This window comes from Tympanuchus pallidicinctus, unplaced genomic scaffold (genome assembly GCF_026119805.1).
Source record: "Tympanuchus pallidicinctus isolate F22 unplaced genomic scaffold, pur_lepc_1.0 scaffold3, whole genome shotgun sequence".
Lineage (NCBI taxonomy): Eukaryota > Metazoa > Chordata > Aves > Galliformes > Phasianidae > Tympanuchus > Tympanuchus pallidicinctus.
Genome location: NW_026294747.1, coordinates 1,516,698 through 1,537,111, shown reverse-complemented (window position 1 = coordinate 1,537,111; position 20,414 = coordinate 1,516,698). Strand labels below are relative to the sequence as shown.

General features: G+C 36.5%; 1 long non-coding RNA gene across 1 annotated transcript in view; it reads left to right on the top strand.

Annotated features, from left to right (window-relative positions):
* Positions 1 to 4,534: 4,534 nt before the first annotated feature.
* The window catches only part of LOC128085326 (uncharacterized), a 46,311-nt gene continuing 30,431 nt past the window's right edge, over positions 4,535 to 20,414 (top strand). Inside the window, exons 1-4 of the long non-coding RNA XR_008208901.1 lie at positions 4,535 to 4,632; positions 8,927 to 9,031; positions 9,536 to 9,694; positions 10,072 to 10,229. This is a non-coding gene — a long non-coding RNA (uncharacterized LOC128085326). The remainder of the gene's footprint in view (positions 4,633 to 8,926; positions 9,032 to 9,535; positions 9,695 to 10,071; positions 10,230 to 20,414) is intronic.

The window sequence follows — 20,414 nt, the reverse complement described above, 5'->3', positions numbered from 1 at the left end:
GTTGCACTGTGAAATATGCACAGAAAAAAGGACAAATGAAGATATCAAGGGTCTGTTCCATTTTGCACTGAACTGTAAAATGCCACCCTTGTTGTGCAGAAGATCACTGGTTCTGATCAGGGCTCATTGACTGCTAAGTTGTGGATAGTGTTTCACTTTCTGCAACTGTTAATATCCTGGGTTATCCAGGCATAATGACCTCTCTATTTGTGACACATTGTTGAATTTTCTGGTTCTTTTAACTTATTCAAACCTTTTCTTTTTTCTTTTTCTTTTTTTTTTTTTTTCTTTTCTTTTTTTTTTTCCTGTTTTTTCTTTTTCTTCATTCATTTGAAAGCTGAAATGATTCTGAATTGAGCTGTGAAACAGAGCTGCTGAGCTGCTGGTCAGCCTGTTGCAGTCGGAATGAGTGGTGACACATCTCTAAATATAAACTGAAGTATCCAGAAAAGGTATTTCACATCTTCACTGGGCTTTCCAGTGTGATGTATTTAGAAATTCTGGATAATAGTGGAAAAACACAAATATTGTTTGATTTCAGTAGTTGTTACGTAGCAAGTAATCTGCTTTATGACAATTCATGTTACAGCTGACTTTTAATTTTCAGTTTATGACTAGCGTGACTTCTGATCACAATACCTTATTTCTTGAATATTTTAAATGGTGATGAAGCTTTATACGCTTTACATACGTAAAGAGCAAGGCATAGCACGTAGTGTGCAACTTTGGATTTCTGGGTTTGAATTCTTCCTGTGACTTTATGAGGATCTGAGGTTAGTGAAAGTGTACCACCAGGATGCGAAGGTCCTTGAAAGTGCCCAAAGAGGCACCAGAGCTGCTGGAGGGCCTGAGAAATGTGCTGTGAGGAGAGGCTGAGGGAACTGCGGTTGCCCAGCGTGGAGAAGGGGAGGCTGAGAGGTGCTTGGCCTTGTTTCACTTTGTCTAAGATACATGAAGTTACATCTTCTCAATGAAATACGCACTGTATTTCATAAGGGAATCACTGTCAGGAAAATGACTACCAACACCGAGGCAAGCCAACTTATTTATAACACTGAGGAAAAGACTAGTAGAGAGGTATCTGGAGAGGTGACAAAGCTGGAAGCTTAAAAACTATGAACAGCACCTGATTGGCTTATTATTAAATGGTTTTAAATGCTATCAAATTACTGTGTCCCAAGGTTGTCATGGATGTGGGGTGTTCCGAGGGTGCTGAAGTGCTCCAACAGATCAGGAGCATCAGCTCACAACATTTTCTTGGGGGACGAAGCACTAGCTGTAAGCTAATTCACTCTGAAGTACATTGTACCAAGTGTGTAGTGAAAGAAACATCTGCAAGCTCACTGAAGCTCAAGGTCTGATTGCTAACTAGCTTTTGCTGGATTTTAAAAGGAACTTGAGGTGAGAAGAGCTAACCTGGGGCAATACTGCCTCTTAACTGAGTGAACAATTCAACAGGCAAAAAAATGAACATTCTCTGTGGACTAAAGATGTGTGAAATAAAGGATACTACTATTTGTAGCAATTATTTTTAATGCCTGCCTCCATCCAGAGATACTATTTTCATCTTTAAAATTAGGCTTTTAAAATTCCTGTGTGAAAATGACCCCCTTTCTAATGTTATGGTTTACATCCAGGTTCTATACAACAAATGCAATAACACTGATAAATGTATAAATGGGCTTTATTAGGAGTTAATGGTTGTAGGTGGGGCACCTAAATTAATGGACTTAACCACTGGCTCTTTTAAGTTCTGTGACTTTTTTTTTAATCTAAAATTCTTAGTTCTCTGAGTTTTGAGGTAGACGAGCACAACATTTCAGTTGTACATATTTTTATTAAACTTTTGCTTGTGAGAAGAGAAAGAAACTTGTTTTTTGTTTTTTGGTTTTTTTTTAGCTGACGTTAAGAACATCCCGAAGTTCTCCACTGGTAAAGTGAATTCTCTGTGGTGTGGTGAGATTATACAAGTAAAAAGGGAGCTTAAATTTAGATGCTGATGCTGATGTTGCATGTACTTGCAGAGCCTTAAACGAGTACACTTGTCTTTCTGCATATTTCCTGTAAAACCACCTGCTGATATTTAGAGTTCACTAATAGTAAGCCTCGGCAGTGCAGAAGGAGCAAGGGAAAAGTTCTCTTAATAGATGGTATCTATTAACTTGTTCAGCATGAGAGATCATTTGCTAAGATGGATAAGTTCCCAGTGGCATAGCTCTGAGGGTCACTGTGCCTTTACGCCTGTGCTTCCCAAAAAGGATGCAATTGCATAGGATAGGGTGAATGTTTTACTAGACCATTGGGCACATTGATTTTTATTTTCATGGATATGTAGATCAAGTTGAAATAACCTAAAGGGGCTGATGTGATACCCCGGGAATGTTGCAGATGTCAAGATTCGTAGTAAGTCTGCATATTTCTAGTTCCTGGTACTCCCTGTAGAAAAATAGCATGGGGTGTCATTGAGATCTGTCACTTACTGACACTTAGGCGAAAAATAAACCCTACTTCTGCTGGGCATGTCCCACATGAATAAGATTGTGTACTGAACCTAGTTTTGATTTATTTACATTTAAAGTAAGTGTTCTACAAGTCAGACATGCATGTTCCTAGCTGGCTGATATAACTATAAGCACCTCTCTGTATATTGGAATGCAAAGAATTCTCTCTTGCCTGCAGTAGGATGAGACTTCAGAAATGTGTTTTTCGCAGACACCTTGAAACTACCAAGCAGAACTATCTTCTATTTCTAGACTTGATAACTTTGCATTTATTTAACCATCGTCAGTTCAACTGTTACATTAAAAATGGTTTTTTATTATTAATGAACTATCTAGAACTGTATAAAATGTCAAAATTAAAACCGAATGCAGGAATTTGAAATGAAGGCAACCTAAACCAAATAGTTTATGTGAAATTCTGACTTCTTAATTTCTGGGGTATCCTAATCTTTAGAGGGATTTAATGATTTTTAAATCTTTTCTTTTTCCCCGAGGCTCTGAATAAATTGTTATATGCATTATTTAAATTGCAGAGAAAGTAGGAATGTAAACTATTATAAGCATCAATATCATCATTTTTTTTCCCTCTATTTATGCAGTAATGTAAGTTATTGTTATTGTTATTGTAATTTCAGTTTTAAACGTCAATAAGGTTTACTTAGGTGAAGATCAAGTTGTCTCTATAGGGTATTGACCTTAGCCATTCTACATGTAACAATAGAAATTTCAGTTTTACAACAACCTCATTTTTTTCAGCCTATATAAAGATATATAAAACATTTTAAGTTTAATATTTTATCGTATGTTGGGTTGACAGAGAGAGAACAGTTCTAGTAGTAGTTAAAGGAATACAAACTTACCATTTCTCCTTGTTAGCAGATACAATTCCCAGTTTTCATATCTGGGATACAAGAGTTGTTCAGACCATGTTTGATAGGCCAGGAGAGGCTGATGGTGGTTGAAAAGTGCCCACAAGAAATGAATCAGGGAATGCTGATTCATTATATGGCTTCAGTCGTGAACTGATGTTAAGCAGATATAACTTGCTATAAATATAAATATATATATAAATATAACTGCTATAAATAGCTGGAAATTTGGGCCCTAAGCCCAGGTTTGTTCTGCCATTGAGAAAAGTATTACAAAGGTTTTGTACTCCAGTAGCTTAGACTTTCAGTGCTCCATGTCTTTTTTTTGTGGAGTAGTAGAAACAGGGGCGATTCTGAGGTTGAAAATCAGGTTTGGGTGATAATTCTTGGGAAATGCAATACTTTTCTGATGTATTTGTTGAATGTATTCATGAATACAGCTAGTGAAATTACATGTTATGCTTCTGTGTGTACATACAGACGTTTGTATGATATAAAATAAGCAAAATATAGCTTTGCAAGTAACAGGCAAGGTTTCAGTTCATTCAGGTGCATAAAATGTTTTTTTACTGTAAAACCATAAATTATATGAATGTTTTTGCAGAATAAGAAATTAAGGTGAACTAAAGCCTGAAGTGGCACTCGTGAAAGTAACTTGTAATAATGATATTTAGAATTAAAATGTAAGTAGCTTATCCTACAGAGATTTCAAAGAAAATTGTTCAAAGAACAAACAGCACTAAAATGGGGGCAGGGGAGACCCCTTAGGTCCCAGATCAGCCACTCCCGTTAGTATTCCTTAGAAAGATCTTTGGATAAGTGACCAAGGTGCTTTTAAATGTTTGAGGACAGTGCATAATGATCCAAAAATTTCTTTAGATTATTGCTCTGTAATGCACAGAATGGAATACACTGAAATGTTCATTTAAAATTAGTGTACAGGTGTTTGCTTTTATATTATTAGGCATTACTCAAGTTGTATGCAAGTATAGGTTTGCAATTATGAGCCTGAAAGTAAGTTGACATAATGGATTTCAATATTCTGCTACTGCTTTCAAAAATCTAGGATCTGCAGGTACGTTTGTGGTGATTTGCTCTGAGAGAATTTCCTTAAGCTTTTCAAATTTGTTCTTGTAAACTGGGGCCCTTTACCACTTCTCTTACAGGTTGAGCCACAGCAGTGAAATTGATTTTGCTTCAGCAACTGGATTTTCAGCTTGAGCTGTGGTAGCATTTGGAGCAGAGTCTGTGCAGGGTATCAGGTGAGATCATTTTTAAATTTTACCTTTGAAAGAGAGGGCAGTCCTTTAATGGCAGTGCACTTTGCCTACAAAGCCCACTGCCCTTGTTTAGCCTGATTAGCACAGCCTTTTATTATTATCCTAAAATACTGATTGGGTTTACCTGAGACAGAACAACATGATAGCTGCTGATTTCATTCTGTGACAAAGAATGAAAAAAAGCATTTTCAAAAATCTTCTCTTTCCTAGTGCATGTTGTTTGGAACCAGATTTTAAAATGCATGTATCATTGGTGTTGGATGTAGAGAAAACTATTCCAGTTGAGGTACCTTATCCTGATTTCGTTTGCATTACTATGAAAATAAGTACATTCTTTTTCACTTCAAAAATTCTCAATACATGATTCATATCTTATTTCTTGTATGCAGCAGGAGGAACTGCTATTTCTTTTTCACATCTTAGGTGTTTATTCGTGGTGTTTTCATAAATCAATCTGCTTTTTTTTTTTTTTTTCCCTGTGAAATCATGCTATTTGAAGTGTAAATGCCAATTTCTCTGCTAATTTATTTTTCTGTTTTCATAAAATGAGATGCAACTCCTCAAATTACTCATTCTGTAAAGACAAGTAGCATTCATCAGCAGTGGGTTTGGGAAAGAACGGCTCCATCTACTGTAAGATGCAATGTTACTTTTGGAATGTACCAGACTTTGAGATTTTTCCTTTTCTACTATATTCCCTTTTTCTTTTGACACAATATCATCACCACAGCAATTCATGTTTGTAATTTTTGAAAAAAAAATAAAAGTATTTATTAGATATAAGCATAGTGCATTAAAACTTTTTAAATTAATTGAGCCAGTTCCACTGGCAAAGTGGGTGTCCTAAAAACAGAATAACAACAAAAAATCTTAACCCTCAGGTTTAATCTGATATGACAAATTTAGAAACTTTCTCCCTGAAAGAAGTACTAAAAATTACAAATAAAATAAGAAAAAAAAAAATCACAACAGACATTTTTCAAAAAGCTGCGAGTTACTGTTTTGCTTACTTTTATTATTTTAGAATATATTGATTAAAAACATATTTTCCTGGTAAGTATCTTACCGAGAGCTTCCTTGCCAGACTTTGATCAGATCAAATCTTAGAAGGACAGCAAAAATATGAGGTCTTCTGCATACAGTGTTGACAGAAGAACTCCTTTTCCTTTGTGTGTGTGTAGAGGTCAAGGCTCTCCTCAGAATTCTGTTTGAATTCTGATGTTTGTAGGTCAGCTGGCTCATACACGTTGCTCTCAGCAATAGGGAGTTCCTATGGATGTCAGTGGAATTGTGGTATTCACTGAAGTATGGTGTGGCTTTTTCTTTTTTTAGCAGCCTTGTCCTCTTAAAAAATAAATAATATTGGATTGAATTAACGCAGCAGTAGTTCATATCCAGTAATTCATGCTGCTAAAGATTGGTACTTCCATTGATCCTGTTCAAATGGTCAGGCACTTGGATGTTTAAAAAATGCTTACAGCATCCACAGTACCGGTAACCTTGGGAAGATTGGGAAAAGATAAAAGAAACCACACGTCCAGTAGGAAATCAGCAGCAGTCTTCCATTTTCCCCTTCTTGTCCTTTTGTATGGACACTGGATTGCACTCAGATGCTCGCACACCTTCAACAGGGACACAATGGAGACAGGCTTCCATTCCATTGTCTGTTGTCTGGAATTATTCTAGAATGCTTTGAAAACTTTGAAAATAAAATGCAGCTGTCAGCTGTACTATTCCTTGTTTCATTAGGCATGCTGATTATTCTGTATAACAATTATTGTAATTTGTACATTATATGGAAAGAGTTTCTGATATTTAACAACTACAACACTTCAACTCTAACCCATGTCTTTTATGGGGAAAAAATACTAATGGTTAGTGGTAGGTCTGCTTGAAGCATTTTCTACTTCTCTATGTATTTCCTATCACATTCAGTTTATCTGTAGTGTCATGTTATTTTAAGTTGCAGCATATGTAGGCCAACAAAAACTGACATAAAGGAAAGCAGCAGAGTACAGTGTAATGATATGTGACACATCGTTCAGACTGAGAAGGAACTCACTTTCTTGGAATTAATACCTGTTAATACCCATACGTTTACTGTGTGTGCCATTAGTACACCCTGTGAAATCATTTATTATGTGAGAGAATACTGAAAAAAACAGCAAAATCATGAGGTAAATTTTTAAGATACTGGTTCATAATTTGATCCTGATTTTGTTTTTCTGTTTCCCAAACTCTTCTTTCTTAAGCAGAAAAGAAAAATTAATCTTCATTTTTTCTTCCTGAGATGTATATTAGGCAAACATGTAATGATATCCTTATTTGTCCAATTCCTAGCTCCTCACAGTACCACCAAAAAACCAAACTGCATCTCTGAGAACATTGTCCAAATACTCCTTGAATGCTCTCTAATAGTTTTATATCCTTCTGTTAGCAGTGTGGTGCACAAACCTGCTTGAGGTGAGGCTGCACAGTGCAGGGCTGGAGGAAGACAACACCTCCCCTTGCACTGTAGCAGTGCTGGGCCTGATGCACCACAGGCTTTGGTTGGCCCTTTTTGCTTCCATTGCACACTGATTGCTCAAGTTCAACTTTGCTATCAGCCAGAACCTCCAGATGCTTTGCTGCAGAGCTGCTCTCCAGCCTTTTATCCCCCAGTCTGTATGTGTATCCAGAGTTTAGTCCATCCCATGTGCAGAACCTGGCACTTGCTCTTGTTAAACTGTAGGTGGTTTGCCCAGCTCCCAGTTTGCTGAGATCTCTCTGTCCCTGGGGGAATCAGCAGCTCCTCCCACCTTAGTGCAGTCTGCACACTCAGTATGCCTTCAAGTCCTGAGTCCAAGTCACTGATGAGAACATTTAAGAGATCATGATCCTTGAGGTCCCTTCCAACCCTGGCCATTCTGTGGTCTGGGCTTGAAATGTTTGATTAAAGTTGAACTACTTGCAAAATAATTTTTCTGTCCTGGGAAAGTTGGAGGCTTTTGTCACAATTTGCACCAGGAAGTTATTTTTGTGTTCGCTTTCCTGAAAGAGAGAGGTTTTCCTGAGTGCCTGCAATGGGTGTTTAATGCAAAGGAATATAAAGCCTATAAATCCCAAGTTGAACTGGGCAGAAATAAGGACACCCTCTTCTGCCTCCCCGCTGTCTGGCCTACTGGCAGAAATATGCCATGCAGTGAGCTGGGTTTGAAGTACCCACGTGGTTAATAGCTATCGTTTCACTGGAGCAATTTTGGCTTGGATTTGTTTATTGAATGTCTGCCAAATGCTTTGTTATGGCACAAGAAATGATGGCCTCGAATCAGAGAGAAAAGGTGAAAACTGAGGGAGAGGAAGACCGGAACCACTTTTTTTTCTAGCAGTACTGATAAGAAAAGTGAGTGTAAAGTGCTTTGGAGGAAGAACCTGATATATAAGGAAATTGACTCTAACCTCACAATTCACCTAGCCAGATCTGAAAGCAGAAATCTTAATTGCTGTGTTGCATCAGATAAAAATGCAGATGAAACCAAAGCAGCACAGAAAAGTTTCCTAGTATATTCTATATTCAAGGTGATAAACAGAAGAGTTAATGATTCCTAAGGAATGGTTTTCCTTGAGGAGTAATAGCACCCCACTGGGTGCTGTGCTCTTGCTGTCATGCAGGGATTTATTTTGGAGGAAAATGTAATGTGTTCCTAAACTGAAAATATCTGCACTCATGAGAAGCCTGGAAGAAGGCTAAATGAAAAATGCTGCAGCGGGACCTAAAAACCTGAGCTTTATTATTAAGTGTGTCTAGTAAAATTTCAGGCCAGAACAACAAAATATCAGCTTTATATTCTTAAGATATGAACAAAAATGTCTTCTCCAATTTTGAGAGCACACTGCAGTTTTGGTGTCCTGCTTTGTGTCTAACATTGAAGTTTAACTCAGTCAGTAGGCTGTCCATATTGAAGTGGCTTTGGAAAATGTTCAAATACATTGCAATGATACTTGCCTTATTAATGAAATTACTTATATTGATAAATTCATGGCTGATGCAACTGAAAAATGTTGTCTTATACTTGTCAGACACTCCAGTCTGTAACCATAAAATGTGTGATAGGTTTGTATTAATAAATAAGTATCAGTTTGCTGACATTCAGTACTCAAATACTTTGGTTATTATTTTTGGTCTAATTTAATGCAGTTAATATCTGTTCATTTTATTTACTAAAAGTAGTACAGAATCTTGCAGAACTTAAAGTTTGTAGTGTAAATCAAAAAATATTCTATGTGTTTCATCAAGGAGGCAGCAGACTTGAACAACTGCTTGGATAGGAACAGAGCCTGAGAAATTGCAGTGCTGGGAGCAGTTGGCCATGTAACCAAGGATCAACAGAGTATTAAGAAGGTAAATGATTTAATTTACTAATTATTTGTAGCAGTAACGTTTTCTTTGATTTCAAAACCATCATAAAGCTTTTTTTTTCTGTGTATGATATGTTTCAATTTGGAATATGCAATTTAAAATTCTTCTAATCTTTCATGAAAATGTCTACCTAAACATGTAACTTATACTAAATTACATATGATTATCCAAAGTTAGGGATACAGTTCTTTTTTCCTTTTATCTGTAAGAATTCTTGTTTTGAGAGCTGTCAGTCTTTATTCTTAAACTGATACATAACAATCAAAGATGTTATACATTTTTCACTTCAGTGCACATGAAAAGGTCATTATCTAGTTCTGCATTTGAAACTTTGTGAAATACAAAGTTATTTCAGTAAAGAACTTCTGTAATGTCGCCTACGTTAATGACCATTTTTCCCATCGCTCTGGGTTTTAGATTGTTGTGATTCTGCTGGTAAAGCTGATGTTTTTCTTCACCACCCTCTGCCTCTGTCCTTTCCTACAGGCTTACTCTGAGTTTGTTCTGACCTACCTAGAGGAACTAAATGAAAGAGGAGATGACCCAGACAAAAAGCTGCATTCACCATTGGGCCTAGTCTTCAGTGCATCAGGAGACAGAATCGGCAGCTCAGCTGAAGGGGTCACAGTATAAAGCCAGAGGCAGGTCAGAGAGAACCCTTTCAAAAGCACGTTTTGAAAAGGGAAATATGAACATGGAAATCAACTCATTTCTTTAAATAAATAACCTCGTTTGATTTCTTAATTTAATAATATATTTACATATTTCTCTGTACATTTGCATGTCAGAACAGTTTAAAAATATATTCTATATGGGACAATTTTTAAAGTTTCTTGTTTTCTATGTGGGAAAACTCAGTAAGAGGGAAAGGAAACAACAAAATAATCAGTTCCTGGGTGCATCTTGTCATAGCTATTTGGATTTCTGACATTTTCTGTTGATCAACAGCCTTATTTGGAGAAGACAACACATTATTTTAATTTGCAGCATATGAATTGCATGGTTATACTTCTGTCTCTTAGGTTCTGCAAAAAAATATCAGCAATCTCAGTCAGAAACAACTTTCAGGACCTTTGGACGCCCATTTAATGCCTGCAGATCCCCTAGGGGAGACTACACAGCTGACAGTGGCACTGGTGAGGAAACTAGAAGAGAAACATCCTAAGGCCTCAGCTCAAAGGTAAGCCACTGACAGAACTGATATTTATTGTTCAATGACATTAGATGTTTTCCTTCAGTTTCATGTAAGATTGATTTCCTGGATGTTATAGAAATATCTCAGAAACCCTCTGGCTGATAAGCAAACATGGATTTTCATGGAAATTAATGAAAAAGGGTGACATTTATGTGCATTTTTTTAACAATTGATGTGTATGATAAGATTGATAGTAATTGCAAATTTACATTTTATCTACAGAACTAACCTCACAAAAATTCTAATCAACATTGTTACATGGTTTGTGCCACAAGATTTAAGTTTAAATGGTAAATACTTTATTATAAGTAATATAATAGTTTATTATAAGCAGTGTTCTTAATTACTTCTAGTTATAGCATGCATAAAACCTTTCCTTGGTTTCAGTCTTTTTTACTTAAACAAAACCTTTTTTTTTTTCCTTTTTTTTTTTTTCTTTTTTCTTTTTTTTTTAAGGGGTGGCTTTTGGTTAGTTATTTTTGAGTCTTTGGGTTTAGAAGAAAGTTTTTAAATTAAGATAAAAAAGAATTCCCATTCAGATGAAAGGCCATTAGACATCACTCACTATTGGAAAGTTGAATTAAGTAATGTTGTTACTACTGACAGTGTGCTAATAACAGCAATTTACAGCCAACTGAAAGCAACAACCAGTATTGGTTTATCTAGAATATTAGAGATTGCCTTGGAAATATTACATTTAGGTAACCCATGTGTTGCTTCTGCTGTACTTGTGCAAAGACTAGAGCTTCTGGTATTTCTTTATAGTATGACCCAGCAAATATTTACTCTTTGGCTATCTATAGTATTTTTCAAGTGCTACTCAATGTATCCAACTTGAAAGCTTTGTTGAACATAGGTTATTTAACAACTTGCAAATACTGTTATGTGTTTAAAGCAAACTGTTTATGGAAGCTACCTTTTGAAAGAGCCAGTATAATTTAAAATCTTTTTCTGCAATGTAAGGATTATACAGAATCACTTTTTTCACAATGTTTGGAGTATTAATTGTCATGGTCTGAATAGGTGATGATAGCTATGTGTACATAATTTCATTGAAGTAAAGTAGAACGAGTAAAACTTATTTAACTGAGTATCCACCCATGCTTTCAGGTTCTGATAACAGTATTTAGGTATTGATCTAAACATTTCTTCTTGGAAAACACAGACAATTGATTCAGAGCACTATAGTCAAAATAATTTTGAAGCACTGAATGCTTGACTTGGTGCTTATACATCTCTTTTCACCAAAAGTAGATTCATGCTGTCTAAAGCATTTTTCTGAACTAATACTACAAAAAAATACTAAATTAAAAACATTATTGTCAGAAACATTTGGTGGTAAATAGTAACGGTAACAAATACGAAACTTCTGCAGTTACCTCTGTTATGGGAGATACCTGGGGACATAAATTCTCTTTTGCTGACATTTTCCTCTAGACTGTAATAGACTATATTTTGTAGCTTAAAGTATACCTTCAACGTCCTTCTGGAAATTAATGTAAAAAATCAGCTGTTCAATTTCCATGTAGGAAAGAAATTCCCCATTCTTTGCAGAGTGTGGAAAAGTGTCCTACATGAAAATGAAGTATGCTTTGTGGTAGTAGAGAAAACTATATCCTTGTCCTAGAATTTCTGTTCCAGGAGTTGCTCCAGCTATGTGGGTCAGTAACGTTAACATCATGATCACTGCCCCTGCTATGATGGTGAAGTCTTTTTACAAATTCTTTTTGTTTAACTGCCCTGCTCAACACATTTGTTGAAGTTTAGCAGACTGATTACTGAGAAGAGAGCAGAAGTGACTCTAAGAGGAGAATCAGTTACTCAAGCTTAGCAGTTTAGTGTGCTTCTGGGTGTTGAGTATATCACCAGGTGTCTGGCTGCTTCAGATTACTGTAAGTCTCCTGCAAGTCTTGTGTTTTACCTATAAGGTGCAGATCCTTAGGATGTATTAAGTCTCAAATACTATCAAGGGTTGGGTCTATTTGTAAGCTATTGAATGTAGCCTTAAATTATTCCTTCTTCAACTTAGTGTTTTGGGACAATGTGCCATTCAGAGCTGTCATTATTAGTATTTCTTCTGGCTCAGGTTATGAGAAACAGTCATGCTTTCATGGAGAGCCACCACAGAATGAAGCCAGTATTATGTTTAAAAAACAACAGCACATATTCTGTATGCTTTTTTAGGAAGGACTTTCAGAGAAGAGGGGTGAGTTTCAAAGAATGTGGTTAATCATGTTGCAAATTCATTTGTTTGCAATGATCTTCATACGACTAGATTCCGTATTTATTTTTGCTGTTTGAAAGCTGCTCTGAGTCCCTTTCTTACCTTCAGGTTATTTAACCAGTTGCACATTATCCTGTGTGATGAATCACAGCAAAGAAAAGAAAATGGGCTTGTTTCTCTTTCTGTCCTATCTTAGCAGTTCCAGCAAGTTTTTTCTGTATCTTTGGGGATAACTTAATGTTTTTTCCAGTGTTGTTTTTTCAGTGCCCCAAATACTTTGACCAAGTTCCATGATACATGATATGTGATATGACAGTCTGAACCTCATCGCTGATTTACTTGACGGAATCCCCGAGTTTCAGTGTGAAATGTGAACAACTTATCCATTCCAGCAAATGACACTGAGGGGAAAAAAGTCCTTTCAATTGTTAGAAGACCAATATTACCCCAGAGATAAACAGCAAAAATCCAGTTACAAACTAGTCCCTAGACATGAAGGGTTGAAATTGCTAAGTCATAGTGCTTAGGATCAGAATGAGTAGAGAGGTGATCTGTGTGACTGTGATTCGTGTTCTTCCCTAAGCACACAAGAACTAACGACTTTAGTAAGTACCTAACAGCCACTGATTTCCTTCTCATTCTTATTCTCATCTTTACTGCTTACTTATGGGAAACTACAAATCCGTTGCCGCTCAAAAAATCTCTAGAATGGAGACTTCTAGAAAGATATTGCATGGTATCATCTTTGCATCAGGATAACAACTTAATGTTTTGGGTATTGCAACTCTTGTAACTTCCAGCAGCATTTTCAATGACTACTTATTCTTCTAATCTTACTAGTTGTGCCCTGCTGTAGCAGAGTAAAAATCTTTTGATGAGAGTAAGGTCTCTAAATTAAGCACTTGTTTAAACTGCATGCTGCAGCTCACACTAGTTTCTTGTATCTATCTCTGCTGAGGAATGTTCTGTACTTCAAATTGCATATTAGCAATGTAGTTATGTGCAGCTTCAATGCTCTAATGTGAAACCACAGCAGAGAATGTTGTCAAATGTTAGAAAAAATGTACATGTACATTCTGTATCAGGAGTTTCCTAGCAATACCTTTTATTTGTAAATGAAATAGAATAGCGGTAGTAACATTCCAAATGATTAATTGCTTGTTTTAATGTATTTTTAGTTGAGCCTTATTGAATCACTTCGTTTCCAGATATAAGCCTGGCTTCACAATTTTCTGAAGATTTTGTCTCTAATCTGGATATGTGTTTAAGTGTTTTCCAAGCTAAGTACATGCTTGGTTACAAGCATTCTTGGATCTGGGTCAGAATGCTTATGACCTTGTCAAATTTAATACTAAGAAAGACACATCTGGGACAATTGGTTTCATTTTACTTTTTTTCTGAATCATTTGGACAGATTCAGTTATTACATTTTTATAAGACTTATTAGTGTACGAAGGATGACTTAAGAATACCCCAAGGAGATGAAAATGTTCTCCCACTTCCACCAATGACAAAACTATGAATTGGTAAAATTGATTGTAGCAGCTAAGTGAATGTTTGACCCTGATTCTTTACAAGCTACTCATTCTTTGTAAATTCCAAGTGGGCAAAACATAAGTCATGATCTGTATCTGTATTATGAATTATGATTATTCCAGGAAGACAGATGAGAATGTATTTAAAAAAAAAATAACAATAAAAAAGTAATGACAGGGTTGTGATTTGGATACTTTGGATATTTTTGGATTGTAAAATATTTATTGAAGTAGCTCTACACTGTATTTTGTAATATTTAAATCTTGTCTATATTCATTTTAAGGACACTCAGATTTCTTTGTGAAATCTCCTCTATGAAAACACTGTCTTTTAACTGAATTGCAATGATTTTCCATGATATATCTGCCAGGTAAATGTTCTAAAGGCTAAAGCTTTGAATTGTTGACAAATTAGCTTTCATTATGCACTTTAGTCACTTGACAAAATTATCCTAATAGATGTATCTGCATCAGATACAAATTTGGTTCTCAGTTCATCACAGACAGGAGATGTTACATCTGTCTGAAAATGAAAGGAAGATATAATAAACATTAATTTCCCATTTTTAGAAAGCATTTGAAGATGTTTATTTACGTTTATATACCAGTTTGGGTGGCTTACCTTTATTTAAATGGTATAAGAACCGAGGGGGACAGAGGAGGACTGTTGCAGCCGACAAAGCATGCTGACCCAGCTTGTCACCCAGTGACCTGTGAGAAGGAAATAATGAACTGTGAGTAGCTGTCATCTTAACTGTTTCTGACAGTTTGGCTATGGGCACATCTGTGTTAGTTGCATGGAAAGACCTTTGTTGTTTTCCCACTAGTGACTTTGCAGACCGCTGTGGGGTTTGCTAGCTGCCCTGCTCTTACACTTCCCCTCGTTTTTCAGTAGTAAGAACAGCTGCTGCTGATAGAGCTGACATTTCTTTTAATGATTTACTTGGCATTTATATCATTAAAAAGAAGGAATTGAATTGAAATAGAATTTCTGGTTATTATAAATAGAAATAATCTGCATTACTGTAAGATCTGTTGCAAAAATGTCTGTAATCATTCTATATTACTTGCATAACTTGCAACAGCGTTTAATGTCTGCTGGTATGCTTCTTTCCTAATATCTTGTCACATTTAACTACTTTGAGTGAATTATCAGGTCCACTGGTAATGTTTATATTGACTAAATATAATTCTTCCTACAGTATACAGTAAAAATAGGCAACTTTTCATGATTGATATATTGCGAAAACAAAAAACAAACAAACCCCCCCCCCCCCATATTTATTTAGTATTCTAGGAAACAATTGATTCCTTTTCTGAATTAAGTGAAATACCTATGCCTCTTCTGGTGCAGTAGGCTTGGATTACTTCACTTGCAGTATAATTAGCATTTTCAGCTGGGAGGCTTAAACACAGGGATGCCTGTTCTTCTAATAGTTCATAGCAGCTGATTTGAGAAAGGTGATTGTTAAGAAAAACATGGAATCATGGCTTATGAAAAATGGATGACTAACACAATGACTCATGCTGTAAAGCTATCTATTTTAAAGTGTAAATGTTTTATGTATGGTTTATATGACATATTACCTTTTTGTTAGATAATATGCAACAAATGTGTTATTATGAAATGCTTTGAAGGAGCTGAACGTTCAAGCCCTCACTGACTGTAACTGGAAGTACAGCACACAGAACCTCATTTGTTGCACTGATTGATTTGATATCTTGCTGTAGGCTTTGGGGTACTTTAATTTGATTTTTCATTTTTATATTTATAAATATATCTAAGGTGTGGGGGGCAGAATGGCGAGGCCAGACTGTTTTCAGTGGTGAGTGGAGACAGGACAAGGGGAAACGGCCGGAAACTGCAGCATAGGAAGTTCTGCACCAATGTGCACAAGAACTTCTGTACAGTGAGGTGAGGAGCACTGGAACAGGCTGCCCAGGGAGGTGGTGGAGTCTCCTGCTCTGGAGATGTTCCAGACCTGCCTGGATGCCGACCTGTGCGACCTGCTGTAGGGAACCTGCTTTGGCAGGGGGTTGGACTCGATGAGCTCTGGAGGTCCCTTCCAACCCCTACAATTCTGTGATTCTGTGATAGAATTCTGCTTGTGTTCTTGATTTGATTTCCTATTCTAAGCTCACGATCTACAGTCATTAGTGAGCACATGCAAGGGAAAGAAATATTTTGCATGTGGCACAGTGTAGAGCACAGATCACAGAACTGCAGAATCAAAGGGGTTGGAAAGGATATCTGGAGGTCATCTAGTCCGACTCCCTGCTAAGGCAGATTCCCTATAGGAGGTTACACAGGAAAGCGTTCAGCTGGAATTTTGTATGTATCCATAGAAAGAGTCTCCACCACATCTCTGGACAGCTTGCCTGATTTTGTGGTGATCAATTGCTGTTAGATGTATACAACAGTGTGTCTCTTCTCTCCTTTTTGTCCGCCTCACTAATGTAATCCACTGTCCTTAGTTATGTAAACCTAGAGCAGAGGTGTTGTGGTGAGTAGGATGTGTGGAGGTGCTGTGTTGTGTGAGGTCTGTAGATAATTTCTGAATCCATGCTGTCCCCTTTGTGTAATGTGAAATAAGAAAAACATAAAAGTGTCCTCTTGAGTGCTGGTACTGCTATTCTAACCATGAGATCCCACTGTCCTCAGGATGCAGAAAAAAAGATTACCCATTCTCTGAATAGATAGTAATCTCATTACATGTATAAAACAAAAAGAAAGGGTGCTGGCATAGAGAAGAGGCAATCTACCTGGGTTTGTTTAGCAGGTAGGAGCAGTCAGGCTTTTCTGAACAGATGGCTTAGTTCCTAGTTTAATACTGTGGATCACAGGACCCTACGCTTACTGCATTAGAGACGTACCAAATTTGGGATCTTCAACTGAAGAAATGGATTTCAAATTTACCAGTTCTCTAGGGGTGTTTTTCCTCCAGAAAGGTTTAATGAGAAGGAGTTAAAAATAGGTCCCAACTGGGTTGTTTGCCTCCTTTTCTAAGATGAAGACAATTAGTTGCCTCGTTAGTGTGTAGCGTCTTTGTAAATCTCTTTTTGGTTAGCACAGTCTTAATTAGTGAGTTGTAGGTAATCAGGTTTTCTCGTTCTGATGAATAGTCAAATGACTTCAGAAAACAATTTACTGTATTGAGTATGAAGTATAGTGATTGATCCAGAGGGAAGACAGTGCCTGTGTTTGGAATGCAGCCCAGTCAGAATGCACATGGTGCTCATTAGGAATTGTCTTTTCAGTTCTTACATTGGATTTGAGAGTGCTCGCTGTTTTTGTTGCAATTGAAAACTGAAGAGTTCCATTAAATCTGTGATATGTATTCAAAACTTTCATTTCAGCAGTGAATGGATGGATGGGTAGCAAATGCACATTTTGACAGAGTTTCCTGTATTTATCAAGTGCTTATTATCAGCTGATAATTAAAAAAACAAACTGTGTTAATGAACTTGCATAAGCAAGGCCACAGCAGGGAACTGAGTCACTGAAAGCATAGCTGCCTAGCAAAGATTGTAACTTTTTAACTGCTTAGCTTATTGGAAAAGGAGTCAGAAGGGTTACAAAGGGATTCCTAAGCAGCCAGTGTGCTAAGCAGAAATTGAGTCATTCTTGTAATCCTTGCCAATTTGTCAAAATTGAAGCAACAAACTATTTTTTCTCTGGTGATTATGGTATGAAAATAAACTCGCAAAGTGAACCTGTTGTCTTACCTTCCCTAGGTGAGTTGCTGCCTCTAAGCACACAGTGATCACTCTTCAGTTTTCTTTCCTCATCACTTTCTGGCACTTGAGATGCAATCTCAAAAGCAATATCTAGCTATTTAAAGCTACATTTAAATGCATCTTGCTGTTTCAAAACAAACCCTGAGCCATTTGGATAATGGCCTTCATAACCTGCTTTAAGTTTTGGTTAAGTGCTGAGTCACTTGGTCTAGGTGATGTTGAAGGTCCCTTCCAACTGATCCATTCAGTTCTAAACTTTCCAAGGGTACAGAGGGGGCATAGAAAGTAAGAACGGGTGAAATTTAGTTATGAAGAAAGACAGAACGTGCAGAATACCAAGGAAATAAATAGTGAAGGAATTTGGGAGCAGAGGACAAACTCCCTTGAGCTTTGCCTGTCACGTATAGTTTTGGTGTGGGTTTTTGTTCTTTCTTTTCTGTAAGTGGTGGTGGTTTGTGTTGTTTTGTTTGTCTTTTTTTTTCTTTTTTTACTTTGTTGCGATATGAGTTTATTTCTGGGTAAGGTGTGAAGAAAGAAGTGTTTCTTAGCTTTCATTTTCAAATAACCATCTCATGTAATCCTAATACAATTTTATTAACAAAGATAAGAAGTTCTAAATTACAAGGCAAAGTAGTTGATATGAGTTGAAAAGTAGTTGGGTAATTCTTGTAAGAATAACTCTTAACAAGGGCAGGCTTATTTTCCGTCTTTTTTCTTAATTCATTTTTAAAGCCTTGAGGAAGTGAGGCTTCTGTCACTTCCCTTGGATGTGTCTTTTTAACAGTATAATATTCTTCCCTGTTAGGAGTATTTTTTTCTGATCTTAAGCCAAAAATTATAGTCATCTCAATACACTCCCATCAATCCCCCTCTACTGCTACTTTTGCACATTCCCCATAATTTTGATAGGAATTTGTGCCACTCGATACAATAGTTTGGTTTAGTTTAGTTACATGTTATTCCTTAGCTAGTCTATACAAGTGAGAAAGGTATTTTTCTTAATTTCTCACATTACTTTGCCTTACCACCATTCTAGGAGAGTCTTACATTTTAATACACTAGTCTACTAAATACTAAAGCCTTTTATTTTATGCATTCAAAATCACGTTATTTCTTTACACATATCTTTTTATACAGTTTTACTTTGTAAGCCCACATGAGAGGTGATTCTGGCACTTAAGAGCCTTAACAGCATGTGCTTTTTCTGAGTCTTATCCTAAGGTTGTCCTACATGCTTGGAAAACGTGTGACCCAAATTTCTGTATTCAGAAGTGATAATTCTATGTACAGCTTTTTGCTTTTGATAGAGTCAATATGGTGTCTTGAATATTTATATTGTATGCAAAGTGAAAGGCAAACTGTCTAGCAGCACTAGCAGACACTTGTGTCACACCAGCTTTCAGCTGAAATCCTTATTCAGGCTGTGGCTGCCCTTCTGACTCTTACACTTGAGTCTACTTTCGCTTGCTCAATCTGTTTAGCTTCACAGACTTTTAGTGATATTAGCTATTTTAATGCATCTGGATTAATAACATCTTTACTGTAAAAGGAATAGCTTTCATTCAGTCTAAAGGCTTTTCATTACACGCTCTTGTTTTCTAGCAGTATTACTTCATGTGAGTGCTGCTCCACACCAGGGTAGTACTCCTAAAGCAAACATTGTTATCAACTAAATTAAGCTTTGTGTCAATGTGATAGAATTTGGTTTTGTTTTCTCCTCTCTCTGAATTAAAATTTATACCTGCAAAAGTGTATTTTCTGTTCTAATTTCAGTCCTGCTGTTTATCAAGAATCCTTCTTGTATTTGAGTCGATGGCAATGCTGGCAGGACTTTGTATTGTAGATGTGATCTTAAAGATCAGAGATGACTGTTAGTACGGTGAATAGAGAGCTCTAAGTAGTGCCCACTTGTCTGTCAGTGACCAAATACTGAGGCATGGTATTACTCATACTGTTTTTCCAAGCAGAAACACTCATATTATAAAATCAGTGGATACATTTTTGGTATAGTTTTGTTTTTCGGAGCTCTTGAAATTTTCCTGCGCTTTGTAGAATGAAATTATGAGAATAAAACTGCGAGCTTCTTTTACTTCTATACAGTAGTATCTTAGATCTTCAAAGAGCTTCTTTAGAGATTTCAAAATTCTTCATTTGTTGATCCACATCATTACAGCTTTTTGTAAAGTAGAAAGTTAAATCGTGCTTTCAGATGCATTTTTGACAGTTACAACGTGAAATTATATTTAGAAGTCAGTGTGGGATGTTTCTAGTAATACAAATGTCTGAAAGCCTGATAATAAAGGATAAAGCCAATTTGCAGTGCGGTGTTTGAATTAAAAATTAATGTAATTGTTTTAAGTATGTGTGTACGTGTTTGCATTTCTGGTTGCAAAGGTGAGTGTGCCTGTATAACAGTGCCAGATGTGTAAACTGGTAGAATTTATCAAGTACGACTTGATCAGAACCTCACTGGCTTGCTTAGAATCCTGGAGGATCTTGTCCTGAAGTGCTGGTTCCCTCTGTGGCCCTGCTCAAAGACAATCCATGTGAACCATAATCTCCTAAAACAGTTTTCTCAATCTGATCTACTCACTTTCAGGGTGTTGTGGGACATATGAAGATGTGTGCATTGTACAGGTCATATCTTCTATTTATGGCTTTGAAAGACTTTCC